A 14,041-nucleotide genomic window follows, 5' to 3' on the forward strand; every position below is an offset into this window, starting at 1 on the left:
GCCTGTAAGAGAAATGTCAGGAAGTTGTGGAGCACAGGGCTTGTTTTGATCTGGGTTCAAACAAACAAACTTTAAAAGAGATGACTGACAGGACATCAAGAAATACCGTCACTGAATTGTTGATATTAATCAACTGCTGTGATGATATTTTAGAAACAGGAGTCCTTAAAAAAAGAGTCCTTCTTATTTAGAAATAAGTGTTCAAATGTCTGCAGCTGAAGTAATCTGATGTCTGGGATTCTTTGCAAAATATTTTAGATTGCTAGGGACAGGGAAATGGGTGGGTAGATGCTCGATCCCTGATGATGTGATGACTGCTGAAGCTGGGATGGATACACAGTTTGCAACATTATTTGTTATCATTACTGTTTTGCATTTCTTTGAGATTTCCTTTATAAAAATATTTGTTACCGATTTATTTGTTTTTATTTCAAAGCAAAGTATACAGAGAAGGAAAGACAAAGATTTTTGTTTCTAACCACAACAGCCAGAGTTGAGCCGACTGCATCTTTACCGTTGCATTGAAGGTCCACCCCATAGTATTTTTTACACTGTAAATTTCAACTAGGAAAAGCTCATCAAAATGAGCATCCAAAAAAATTATGAGCCTCTGCAAACTATATGTAAATTTTGTTCTTCTATATGTGCCAACTTTTTTTTTTTTGGTACAGATGAGCTCATAGATTTCATAATATTATCAAGTAATGTGACAAAGGATTAAGAGTCACTACCTTGAATGAACTAATCTGTAAATCCCAGATAAGTACAATGAGAGTCTAGATCTGTTAACAGGAAGTTAAAGCTGGAATTAGGTGAGGTGTCACAGGATGCAGGTGCAGGGTTCAAGAATAAGATGCTGTGCTGTGCTGCGCGCTGGTCATAAACTTACATATCCATGTGTAACAATGTCTGGAATTGAGAAAGAGGAAAAGAAAGTTATAACAGATAGTGTCAGTAAGCATGCTTTACTTGAAAAGAATATATATTTTTTGAAGATTTATTTATTTTTATTGGAAAAGCAGATTTACAGAGAGGAGAGACAGAGAGAAAGCTCTTCCATCTACCGGTTCACTCCCCAAGTGGCTGTAACAGAACTGAGCTGATCTGAAGCCAGGTGCCAGGAGATTCCTCCAGGTTTCACACGCAGGTGCAGGGTCCTAAGGCTTTGGGCCATCCTCCACTGCTTTCCCAGACCACAGACAGGGAGCTGGAAGGGAAGTGGAAAAGCCAGGATTAGAACCTGTGCCCATATGGGATCCTGGCAGGTGCAAGACGAGGACTTTAGCCACTAGGCTACTGCACTGGGTCCAGGAATTGATTTTAACTTGATTAATGCAAGAAGTTTTCCATTAATAATGGTGTCTTTCAGGATGAGTTAATGTGTCTGTGTTCGCAAATAGCTGCATGATGGCTCCATTCTTTCCAAGATGTTGCTCCACTCCTTTGTAAGCAACCGGCATGATGAGGTAACTCTTGCAGTTGTTGGACTTCTGCTTTCCATTACTTACGTACTAGCATTTACTGTTTCCACACAACTACCAATGAGGCTTCAGGATTCTCCAGGAAGAAGTAAACAAGGCAACTGTTTTTTCTCACTTATTCAAATGATAAGGGAAATGATATGTGAAATCATGATTGTAGAGTCGACATGTGCTACAAAAAGAAATATTAATATCCGATGTTATAATCTGGGAAATAAAATTGTTGCAAAAAAAAATATGAATGATTAGTGGGACTGGTCCATGTGGAATATTGGATGGGTTTATTTTTTGAGTTCCATCCCAACACTGTGGCAGGGATGGATGCAGCGGAAACACTGGGTACTTGTTAACCTCGGGATACTTGGAAACTGCTCTCCAGCAGTAACTCACCCCCTGTCTGCGGCTGCCTCCCCAACCCCACCGTGAAAGTAGCTTTTCACATCACTTTTCCTTTCGGTTTTAAAAAGAGAGTAAATAATCAGTGGGCTGTGCAGGAGACATGTCTTGTTTCAGTCGTTGCTTTCCAAGAGTCTTTAATTTCACCGCAAAATAGGAAAGCCACATTCGCATATATGTATGTTATATGTAGAGAGGAAAATTTGGGACAGAATCTGTCGAGCTAAATGGTTCTATAAAGGAATAACCACACTAGCATGTTCTCCTGCATTTAGCAGTCCGGTCATGTGAAGGTAAACATTCAGAAATCTAAACTGTACCCAATGCAGATTCTTTTTTATAAAAAAGACACTTGTCTTTCCTGCATTCTTTCACCATTTAAATCCCAACCATCGCCTTTCAAACAATGTTACTTTAGGTAAAGATTCACCTCTATCGCTTTTAAATAGTTGGAAAAGAACGGATGTTCAAATTGGCTCTCTGATTCGGGTTAGCTAGATTCTGCAGCTTTGAGATCCTCCTCTGGAGAGGGTGCCGGGAGAGGCAGGCACAGGAAGGGAGTTGGGGAAACTACTCAGGATTTACATGCCAGGTGTGCAAGTGGAGCATAGAACTATTGTGAGCTGCCTGATGACAGGAGCACGAGCCGTGTGTCTGTGGATTCTCTGACGATACCACCTGTCAAGACACTGTCCCAGTCCAGCCTGGCAGCGGAAGGTTTGCTGAGCAACAGCCAAGGTGCCAGGCCTCCGGTGGCCTCGTTCTCTCTGGAACAGAGGTGATCCGATCTGTGCTTTCCATTGGCCAGGGCTTTGTGAAGATGAGTGGTAATAGTAAATTGTTAGAAACACTTTGGGCCAAACACTTAAAAAGAATTTTAAATTTTAAGATAGCTTAAAAAAAAATGGGGGGTGGGGTGGAATGGGGCCAGTGCAATGACTCAACTGACTAATCTTCTGCCTGCTGGCGCACCAGCAGATCCTGTGGATGCCAGGTCTGTTGTGCCTGTTGCATTTCCAATCTAGCCCCCTGCTCGTGCTCTGGAAAGGCAGTAGAGGATGACTCAAGTGTTTGGCATCTCTGCACCCACAGGAAAGACCTGAACGTGGCTCCTGGCTCCTGGCTTCGGATCAGCTCAGCTCCTGCCAGTGAGGAGTGGCTTGTGGAGTGAACCAGTAGATGAATAGCTCTGTCTCCCAGTCTCTTTTCTCCCTGTAAAACTGCCCTTGAAAAATGAATGAATGAATGAATAAACAAATAAATATATGTATATGTTTTGCATTTAAAAAAATTTTTATTGGAGGTCCCAGCGGTGGCGTGGCCTAGCGGCTAAAGTCCTCGCCTTGAACATGCTGAGATCCCATATGGGTGCCCGTTCTAATCCTGGTAGCTCCACTTCCCATCAAGCTCCCTGCTTGTGGCCTGAGAAAGCAGCCGAGGACGGCCCAATGCTTTGGGACCCTGCACCCATGTGACAAACCTGGAGGAAGTTCCTGGTTCCTGGCTTCGGATTGGCTCAGCACTGGACGTTGCACTCACTTGGGGAGTGAACTGTTGGACAGAAGAGCATTTTTTTTTCACCCCAAAACTCCTTTTTGAGTTCCATTTTCCACATCCTTTCAAAGTTCCCTCTTACTCTCTTTAATCAAGACAGCCTAAAATTCTAACCTTTCAGTCAGCATAGTCTTAAACATGAGGGTGCTTTGAGAAGTTTGTGGAAAATGGAATCCAGAGGTAAGTTTATTTTGGCAGAAGAGTTTCATGGGAATCTGTGCCTCATATTTTCATAATATATAATTTTGGTGAACTTTCTGAAGACCCTTTATACATTATCCTTGAGGAAATTCAAGGAGCATTTCCTGTTTTTGTCCATACTTCAGTGATGTTCTACCTGTTTTTCTTGGCTAATGGAATCCAGTGACTAAAATACTTTCTCCCAGCTGCTGCCTATCCTTATTTGAACAGTTCTTATTTACTCTTGCTGGAACTGAGGACTTTAAAAAATGTTAAAACCCATATTATTACTCCAAAAATATGTTTGGTTTGGTTAAAAAATAAATACCTATTATTTTAATAGAATAACTCCATAAATTATATCTACTTCATGGAGTGCCATATAGCTGCAAAAATACTTTCTAAAAGCTTACTACAAAGTCGATTTTAAAAAAATTTTAAGTATCTACTTATTTGAAATGCAGAGTTAGAGAGAGCGAGAGAGAGAGAGAGTGAGAAATCTTTCATCAGCTTATTCATTCCTCAAATAGTCATAATGGCCTGGGCTGGACCAGGCCAAAGCCAGGAGCCAAGAGCTGCATCCAGGTCTTCCAGGCAGGTGCTGGAGACCCAGTGATTTGAATCATGTTTTCTTACTTTCCTAGGCATGTTATCCGGGAGCTGGATGGGAAGTAGAGCAGCTGGAACTCACTCAGTGGCCATATGGGATGCTGGTGTAATAAGCAAAAAGCTATTAAGTGTAAAATATAAATACAGTACAGTAACAGTTATACAAAGGTCCTAGTAAGAGAACTTACAATGGATACTATGTGTATTTGGGTGGCGTATAGATAGATTTTTTTATGTACCCTTGTATTTAAAAAAATTTTTTAACTTAAAGATTTATTTATTTATTTATATTGCAAATTCAGATAATTATATATGGAGAAGGAAAGACAGAGAGGAAGATCTTTTGTCCACTGATTCACTCCCCAAGTAACTGCAACAGCCGGTGCTATGTCAATCCGAAGCCAGGAGCCAGGAGCTCTTCTGGGTCTCCCACACAGGTGCAGGGTTCCAGGGCTTTGGGCCATCCTCAACTGTCTTCCCAGGCCACAAGCAGGGAACTGGATGGGAAGTGGGGCTGCCAGGATTAAAAATGGTGCCTATATGGGATCCCAGCATGTTCAAGGTGAGGACTTTAACTGCTAGGCCACTGTGCCGGGCCTTAAATATTTTATATTCTTTTTTTTTTTTTTAATATAGTCTGAGTTTTTTTTCCCCCCAAAAGTGTCAGGTTACTTCCACATTGGTTACTAGAATGAAATCCTTAAAAGCCCAGAATGAGGCCGGTCAAACTAAAGATACAGGGACAATTTTCTTTCTCTTAGCTCCCATCTCTGGGGTGGCTAGGAGAGGTTGTTTGGTTGAGTCCTGGGAAGCAAAAGATGAGGCTGAGCTCCCGACAGCTGCGCTCAGTGAAGCCTGCAGCTCTCCTGCAAAGAGAGCACTTAGGATCCTTTTCTTACAGTGACTTTTTAAAAACCATGGGGTCATATAACATCTTTTAAGGTCTTTCGCGATAATGACATATTATCTCATCAACATTTTGCAAAATTGATCAAGGCCTAAAGCAGGTTTTAAAACTATGTTAAAATTTTGCTTTTGTTTAGGCGACACACACAGAGAAAGAAAAGAGAGAGAGAGATTAATCTTCCAGTCCCTGGTTCATTCACCAAAGGCCACAACAGCTCGAGCCGGACCGAGCTGAAACCAGGAACCAGGGTGGCAATCCAGCTCTCCCACATGAGTGACAGGAACATCCTGACTTGAGCCATCACTGCTGCCTGCCAGGGTCTGCGTTGGTTTGATAGCTGCATTTAGAAGCTGGACCTGGGAATTGAGCTCAGGTATGCTAATGCAGAATGGGAGCCTCTAACCACTAAGTTGAGCAACCATTCTCTCGAGCAGCTTTGTGGCATTAGATTGTTGCCATATCATATGCACTAAAGATTTAGTGGGGCAAACTGTGGCTAAGCAGAAAGAGCAGCGTCGATCTGGAGGCCCTCCTCGCATATTGACTAGCTCCCCAAGGACATTTAAACGTTGGAGAGCTAGAACCGTACTCTGTGATGCAACCAATGTTTTCTCAATCTTATTTAAAATGTTGGGTAGGAAAGCTGTCTCTAGGAAATTTTGCCTTTGTCATTTATTTTGTAGCATACAATTTGTGCAGTTATAATATAAGCCTCATAAATACTACTTGTAGAGAAGGAAAATAAATATTTGCAAGCTGGGAAAGAAGGAACAATGAGGGCTGTATGTCCATGGTGACTCTCCCTGGGGCCCCGTGAAGCCTGGCAGAATGTTCTTGAAATAAGAGTTTCCCAGGCAGGGTAGGGAAAGAGAGGGCACAGGCTAGGAAGTTCATGTTCCAAGGCACCACGGTATGAAAGAGAATCTTCAGAAAGCTGGAAGTTGTTGTGAAAATGGCTGAAGACCAGGCCAAGGAGCCATCATACTGAGAGGCAGGCTGAGGAAGTGGCATGCTTGGACAAACCAGGTATATCAGAATGAGGTTTCAGGGTCGATATGGCTGCATTTCTCATTTATCTATTATTTGTTTCATTTGAAAGACACACAGACACAAGAGAAGAGAGATTTTTTAATTGGAGAGTCAGATAGGCAAACAAAAGGAGAGACAGAGAGGAGGATCTTCTGTCCGATGACTCACTTCCCAAGCAGCTGCAACAATCACGGGAGCTGCACCGATCTGAAGCCGGAAGCCCAGAGCCTCTTCCAGGTCTCCCATGCAGATGTAGGATCCCAAGGCTTAGGACCATCCTTGACTGCTTTCCCAGGCCACAAGTAGGAAGCTGGATGGGAAGTGGGGTCGCTGGGATTAGAACCGGCACCCATATGGGATCCTGGTGTGTTCAAGGTGCAGACTTAGCCACGAGGCTACCTCACTGGCCTCAGGAAGAGATTTTCTACTTCACTCCCAAATGTGCACAACAGCCAGAAACCCAGAACTGCTTCAGGTTCTGCTGCGTAAAAGGCAGGGACTCAAGGACCTGCACCATCACTGCTGCTTCCCAGGTGCACACTAGCAGGAAGCTGGCTCAGACACAGAGGAGCCAGGACTCGAACTAGGAACTCGAATACGGGATGTGAGCATCCCAAAAGGTAGCTTAACCCCTGGGCCAAAACGCCCACACGACAGCTGTTTCTAATAGTTGCAGATTTGAATGTCTTTTTCCACATGTATGCAGCCTCTTTCTCTTCCTTAGTAAATGCCACAGCTTTATACATTTAACTACCTGGTAGTGTATGCGTCAGTCATGGAGAGCCGTGGGAAGATGGGAAGTTTTGGTTGGGGTGGTGTGATCAGAGTGGCAGTTTAGAAAGACTGCTTAGGTGACAATGGTCTTTGTGACAGTTGGAGGCTAGAACAGGAGGGAAGGATTGGTCCTTAGAGCTGGCAGAATCTGCCCGGGCGGGGTATATAGAAGGGGAAGAAGCAGGAGGAGGTGGTCTTCCAGGGCTTCTAAATTCTTGTGCAAGTGGGTGGGTGGGAGGGTTGTCATTCACTGACATGGGGCTTTGCACAAAAATTGCCAGCATGGGGTCAAGAAGCAGTGTCGAGTTCAGCTTGAGACACGAGGGTATTCGGCCAACCCTGGGGATGTTTATGTTAAACTGTCCTCTGGGCTAGAGATATGATACCATTAGCATTGGACTGCATCCCTGGCCCCAAACCCAAATCCAAACATGAGCTTCTCATAGTCATAGCTTTGTTGCTTGACTAGCTTCTTTCACTGTATCCTAAGGCAAAGCTGTAATTTTTTTTTTTTAAGTCGCCTCAGTTCTCTGTTTATATTGCCCTGCAGAGTTTTTAGGTGGAGTGTTGCCTTCTTGGATTTCCTCTTTCCCACCCTTCAGCTCCCTGCTCCCTGGCTGTCTGCACTGCGATTGTCAGCAGGTCATTGTGCTTGCATGGTTAAGCACCCAACAGCCTGTGCTGAGGTTTGTAGGCTGTGAGCGACGCGAACCTGAGCTGGCCCAGCGGGAGGTGGCGGGTGCCCAGCCTTGGCTGTGAGCATACCTGGCACAGAAGGGCTTCCCTGTCACATGGAGAGCAGCTGACTCATCTTTTATAGGCTTGCAGGAGTGGGTGGGGTCCAGGCTGGGCAGCTTGTCGGGTTAGGAATGATGGTAGACCCATTCTTAGAAGCTTGGCAGAACATTCTTAGAAGCAAGGCAGCAGCTACCGCTCAGGCCGTGAAGCATTTATATTGCCTTCAGGAATTTGAAACTGTGTCCTCCTGGATCTGGGAGAGATTTAGGCTCTAGAAATAAGATCTGCTTTTAACATGCCTCAAAATGATTAGATTCATGGCTGGACATGGGCATCTGGTGCAGGCAGTAAGACAAGTGACTGGTAAGTGCATTCCATGAGAGAGCTCCATGAACCCTGGGCCAGTCAGGATGCTTGGGAAATCTGCACATTGCCTTTGAAGGTGGGACGTGGAAATACCCAGCGTAGGAACGAGAGAGGTTCCCTGGAGCACACTGAGTGCCTGTGCATGTGTGTGCCAACATTTTCATTGATTTATTTTTATTTGAAAGGCAGAAAGACAGAGAGATGTTTCCATCTGCTGAGTCACTCACTATATGATCACAACAGCCAGCGCTGAGGCAGGCTGGAGCCAGGAGCCCAGAAATCAGTTTGGGTCTCGGACATGTGTGGCAGGGATGCCAAGGTATGATACGTTAGCTGCTGCCTCCTGGGGTACACGTTCGCAGAAAACTGGATCAGAGTCAGGCGAGCTGGGATTCACAGCAGATGCTGTGACAGGAGATGCAGCAGTCCAGCTGGCCCCTGTACCCCTGCTGCAAAGGCCTGTTCCAGCTCTTTGCTTAACATTGTCAAATCACCAGAGAAGCCTGCTTTCTCGTGCTATGTTCAACATTTTGAAAATTAGAGGAGGACTCCAAGATTTTAGTTAATTTTATAGTTTAAAAGTGGCATCTCATTATAGTCTGCATTAGTTATTACCAATGGGGTTGAATACTTTTTTCTTCTGCGGAACATTTCATTTTGTCATGTTACAGTGGAAACAAATGTTCTTTTCTTTAAAAAGCAAACTTTCTAGGTGATCAATAAACTAGTCATGAAAAAAAAAGGTGATCCTATTGAGGATTGGGGGATAAAAATAAAACAATGAGAAATAGCCACAAGCTGAACTTTCTGTCTCTTGTTATTTTTAGCTATGGGATTTATTTTATGATCTTGATTTTTGAACAGTTTTTGCTTTTTTAGGCAATGGCCTTATTTTCAATTGCTTTTGGAAGGATTTGATCCTGCTTCAGGGAGAAAATAAGTTTAATCTTGGATAATCAGGTTTTTAAAATAATTTAACAACGAAGGAAATCTTTAAATTCAGACATACCTTTGGTAGTTTAAGAATGATTAAGAGCCAAATAGCCAGGATCTAGGCAGAGACTTGCTTTCAACTTGGTGTTCAGCAACAAATTAGTTAGTTAGAGGTGCTTACAAACATTCCAATCATTTATGTCAAACCCCCCGAAAGATAGCATCTGAGTAGTGCATTGTCCTTTTGTTTCAAAATGATTCTTTTCAATACATACATATGCAATTTATATATATCACATATACACAGACTAATTGATATATTTTTTTTTAAAGATTTATTTTTATTATTTTTCATTGGAAAGGCGGATATACAGAGAGGAGAGACAGAGAGGAAGATCTTCCGTCCGATGATTCACTCCCCAAGTGAGCGCAACGGGCCGATACTATGCCAATCCGAAGCCAGGAGCCTCTTCCGGGTCTCCCACGCGGGTGCAGGTTCCCAAAGCCTTGGGCCGTTCTCGACTGCTTTCCCAGGCCACAGGCAGGGAGCTGGAAGGGAAGCGGGGCTGCTGGGATTAGAACCGGCGCCCATATGGGATCCCGGGCGTGCAAGGCGAGGACCTTAACCACTTGGGCCACCGCGCCGGGCCCACTAATTGATATTTTTAGCTGCAGTTAGTTGAATCCAGGCCAATCAAGTTCCTATTTGGAGAGGTCTAGGAGTTGATCAAATCCTTTAATGATCCCTTCAAGACCTAAAACATATAAAGTATAAAAAGCTAGCATTAAAACTTAAAATTCTTTTTTAAATTTAAAAATGTCACAGCAATGTTAGTAAGATTTTTATTGTATTAAGTATTAGTTTTAAACATAGTGCTTTGATCAGTTCCTGCTTGGAGACAGGTAGTGGACATATCAGCAATAGGGTCAAGTTTAAGATCTGGAGGTATAGCCAGTCTGCAACATGTCCTCTGGGGTGCCTGATTGGAGTCCCCCCTTCCTGCTTCTCTGCACCTCAGCAGGTGATGCACCGAGTACATTAACTACTTGGTTACCTGACGACCCAGATGGGTTGTCCTGGCTTTCTCTCTCTCTCTTTTTTTTTTTCCAAATAAGATGCATATTAAAATTAAAATTTATTTATTAATTAGAATTTATTTAATTAAAAAGGCAGATTTACAGAAAGAAGAAGCCAGGAGCTTTTTCCGGGTCTCCCTTGTGGATGCAGGGTCTCAAGGAGTTCAGTCATCCTCTACTGCTTTCCCAGGCTATAAGCAGGGAGCTTGATAGGAAGTGAAGCAGCCAGGATATGAACTGGTGCCCATATGGGATGCTGGTGCTTGAAGGTGGAAGATTAGCCAGTTGAGCCATCATGCTGGTCCCTAAAAAAAATAAATTTTAAAGTAAAGCACTTGAATCATTGCTTGACACATAGGAAAAATCCAAGAGTGGTTATTGCTATTTTGTATATGACAGTGAATCTGATTTTCTCATCCCACGTGGGAGGGCACATTAACAACAAACTTCCTCTATTCCCCTTGCAGATTCTTCCGGTCAACCAAGCACCTCTGTCAAGTGGGCCATCTTCCAAGCCATTTGCACGGAGATGGTCCAGTCTGTAAGAAGGTCTGAAACTCCTCGTGGCCTGAGAGCAACCACTTCCTGTTATCACTCCCCTCTCCATCCATTCCCCAGCAGGGAGCGAATAACCGCTCCTCACTCCTTCCTCCTGCAGGGACCACGTGAATTGCTCCTAGGTGATTGAGACCCCTATGAATCCACTCCCTGACCACGTGGAGCTCCGCCTGATACATGAAACATCCCATCTTTTCTGGCACCTTCTTGGCCATCATTTCTGGGCCTTGCTTCTCCTGGAAACCACCTGTATCACCTCATTAGTTTTGTTGCAGTGTCCTCCTTTGCTAGCCTAGGGGAGAAGCTCAGTAAAGATGTATCCAGTGGTGAAAGAAAGGCTTCAATCAAAGGATTACCACCCTTAATAGCGAGGTTGAGGACAGGTTTAAAGACTATGTTTGTAGCACACTCCCAAATCCTTTCTTCTACTCCTTCAAACTTCAGCACCGGTTCTGCCGCACCCCCACCAGGAGGGTTCCCTCATGGCTCCCTCTCTCTGCGGGGGAGCTCTCTTATGTTATCTAATCTATACTACAACCCCCAAGTCCGGTTTTATCTCCCCCACTTTCCCTCTGAAGACGTTCCAGAGATATGAAGCTTCTGGCTCAAGACTCCATGCTGTGTTAGCCAATGGAGTAAGTTCCAGATTTGACTGACTCCCTAACCCAAGGAAGCACTGGCAAGGTCAGGTGCGCGAGGTACAACTCCTAAATCTTCAATATGAGGGAATGCTGGTTTGAGGCATGGGCAAAGTGGTAGAATCTGTTTTGAACATGATAAATGCTCATGCCAGTGTGTTATTGGGATTTGTGGTTTTTCTGGAATGGATCTCTATGAAAACGATTCCCTGTACCCCAGAGAGCAGCACAGATCTGCTGCCTGTGACACGGAGAGCAGGCAGGGAATTAGACGGGGGGGAGATGAGCTGGGATTTGTGCCAACCCTGAGCTGAAACTATTCCCTCGCTTGACAGTTCAATAATCCCCCCTTCCACGAGGCACCCGTGACTTATCAAAAACCAGAAAAGAGGAGATGGTGTCACGGCGACAGGGAAGGTAAATTTCATGTGGCGGCATGATGAAACTCTTCCAAGGCCTCATATGTGCTAAACTATATTTGTATATCCGGTTAAGGCACTAGCCCCTACCACGTGGCAGAGACTGATGGCATGGTATGGGGTCCTTTTTGCTCTCAAACAAACTAGAATCTCCTTCGTAGGCCTCCTCCTCCCTCCCTCTCTGAGCCACTCACGGCAGGAATCTCTTTATGGGGTGGCCAACACTCAGATGTAAATGTATGCTCATGCTCTCCCTTAAATCCTGCCTTCATTTGAGTGCTGGATTTTGCCTCTGCTCTGAATTCTCAATTTTGTGGGACCAACAACCTGGAATAAAGATTCAGACAGCCAGGCCCATAACACCTGCGGCAAACCATCTACAACTCCCACAGCGCGTCAGTCCAAGTCCTGATGCTGCAGGTTTGGCTCGTGAGCTTGAGGCAGAGCAGGTTGAAGTCCCTTGGGAGTTGGGAGGAGTCTGGTCGAGAAGAAAGTGGAGAGACCTTGGAGACAAGGAAATTTGTTCAGAGACTCAAAGTGAAAACGGAAAGTCTGTGATTGGATTCAGTGAGGTCTGGAGGCCAGAGTCTGGGAAGAATATGAGGAGGGCAAACAACCCCAGGCAAGTTGAAAATACTGTAAGGACAAACCCCCAGGCACTTGGCCATTTTGTTACTCCAGCTTTCACTTAGGGCTTTTCTCCTCCTGAGTTCCAGTAGGCTCTAAATATTTGAATTGTAATTGCAGTTTTGTAATTCTGACTTTATACCACCTACTCCAAGGGCAGCCATGTCCAACTGTACATGGAGAAAAAAAATTAACGCTGGCCAGAATTCCTGGATGTTACACACATGAGCTATGATTTTGAAGTAAAAACATAATATGTATTTTTTAAATCATGGGATTGTTATAATATCTTTGCTTTTTTAAAAGAAAGATTTATTTTATTTTTATTGGAAAGGCAGATATACAGAGAGGAGGAGAGACAGAGAGGAAGTTGTTCCATCCGCCACTGATTCACTCTCAAAGCGACCACAATGGCTGGAGCTGAGCCGATCTGAAGCCAGGAGCCAGGAGCTTCTTCCAGGCCTCCCGCTCAGATGCAGGGTCCCAAGACTTTGGGTCATCCTCCACTGCTTCCCTAGGCCACAAGTAGGGAGCTGGATGGGAAGTGGAACTACTGGGACACAAACTGGTGCCCATATGGGATCCTGGCACGTGCAAGGCAAGGACTTTAGCCACTAGGCTACCGCACTGGACCCCTTTGTTGTCTTTTGGTTAGAAATCATTCCAACAGACACAAATCTTTCTTCTAAATTATGACAGGCTCTTTAATTATTCAGAGTGATATTTTGTATAGGAGGGCATTTCTATTTAAAGTGATCCAATAGAAGATTTTTTAAAAAATTGTTGATGTTGTTGTTGTGGCTGTTCTAACTCATACCAATCATTGACCTGGTTTCATGGCTTCTCACTTATGGTAATGTATACTGATGGAGTACTGGGGTCTATCATATACAGACATGCGGGTATAATGGAACATGCCTCCCTGCATCCAGATGAAAGATCGACTCCCAGTGAAACTGTTGGACATGTGTAGACAATGGGATGCTGGACTGCCTGGCATTGTCTGTACCAACAATGTCGGGGTACACTTAACTAAGAGACTGACAGAGTTATGATTCCTTATGGAGGACCACACCACTGCAGTGAAAGGAGGAACATCTGCTGGGGGGGTGGGGGCTTGGGGGGAATCCCAGCCTACATGAAATTGTACCATATAATTCAGAATTCAATATAAAAATCTATTAAACATAAAGAAGCTAGCCACTGTGAAAAAAATTTTAAGATTAAAACAATTAAAAATTGGAAAGAATAATCTTCAGATTCTGTTGTGGTAGTTTTAGGAAGCTTGCACAGGTAGGTTATTGTCATTTTCTAACAGCATTGACCAGGGATACTTAAGTCAAGATGTTCCACTGCAGGCTTTGCTTGCTTCAGGTGGATCACAGTAGCTGAATGAAATACCTGTGAAAGATGCAAATGCCGTATTTTCTTGGCATTGTCACAGTTTTTACATTTTGTGACAGAAAGTTCTGGATGAGAGCATGATTATTTAGTTCGTCTTGATGGGGAGAGAGAATTATTATCCCGGAGTTAATGACTGGTTGTGAGGCTCCAAGAGAAAGCATTCTTTAAGATTCACAATGGCCCTAAGAGAGAACAGAGTGTATCCTGAGATGCAATTGCTTGTATAAATGGCCCTTTTGTTTTAGAGAGTGCAGTTTATAGTCATTGAAAAAAAAGCACTATGCACCGTTTCCAATCGCTCCATTTGTTTGCTTTCTGTGTAATTCAATTTCCCACAAAGGAGGGAATGAA

This window comes from Ochotona curzoniae, unplaced genomic scaffold, assembly GCF_017591425.1.
Source record: "Ochotona curzoniae isolate NIBS_2020 unplaced genomic scaffold, NIBS_Ocur_1.0 contig_1014, whole genome shotgun sequence".
In the NCBI taxonomy this organism is placed as follows: Eukaryota; Metazoa; Chordata; class Mammalia; order Lagomorpha; family Ochotonidae; genus Ochotona; species Ochotona curzoniae.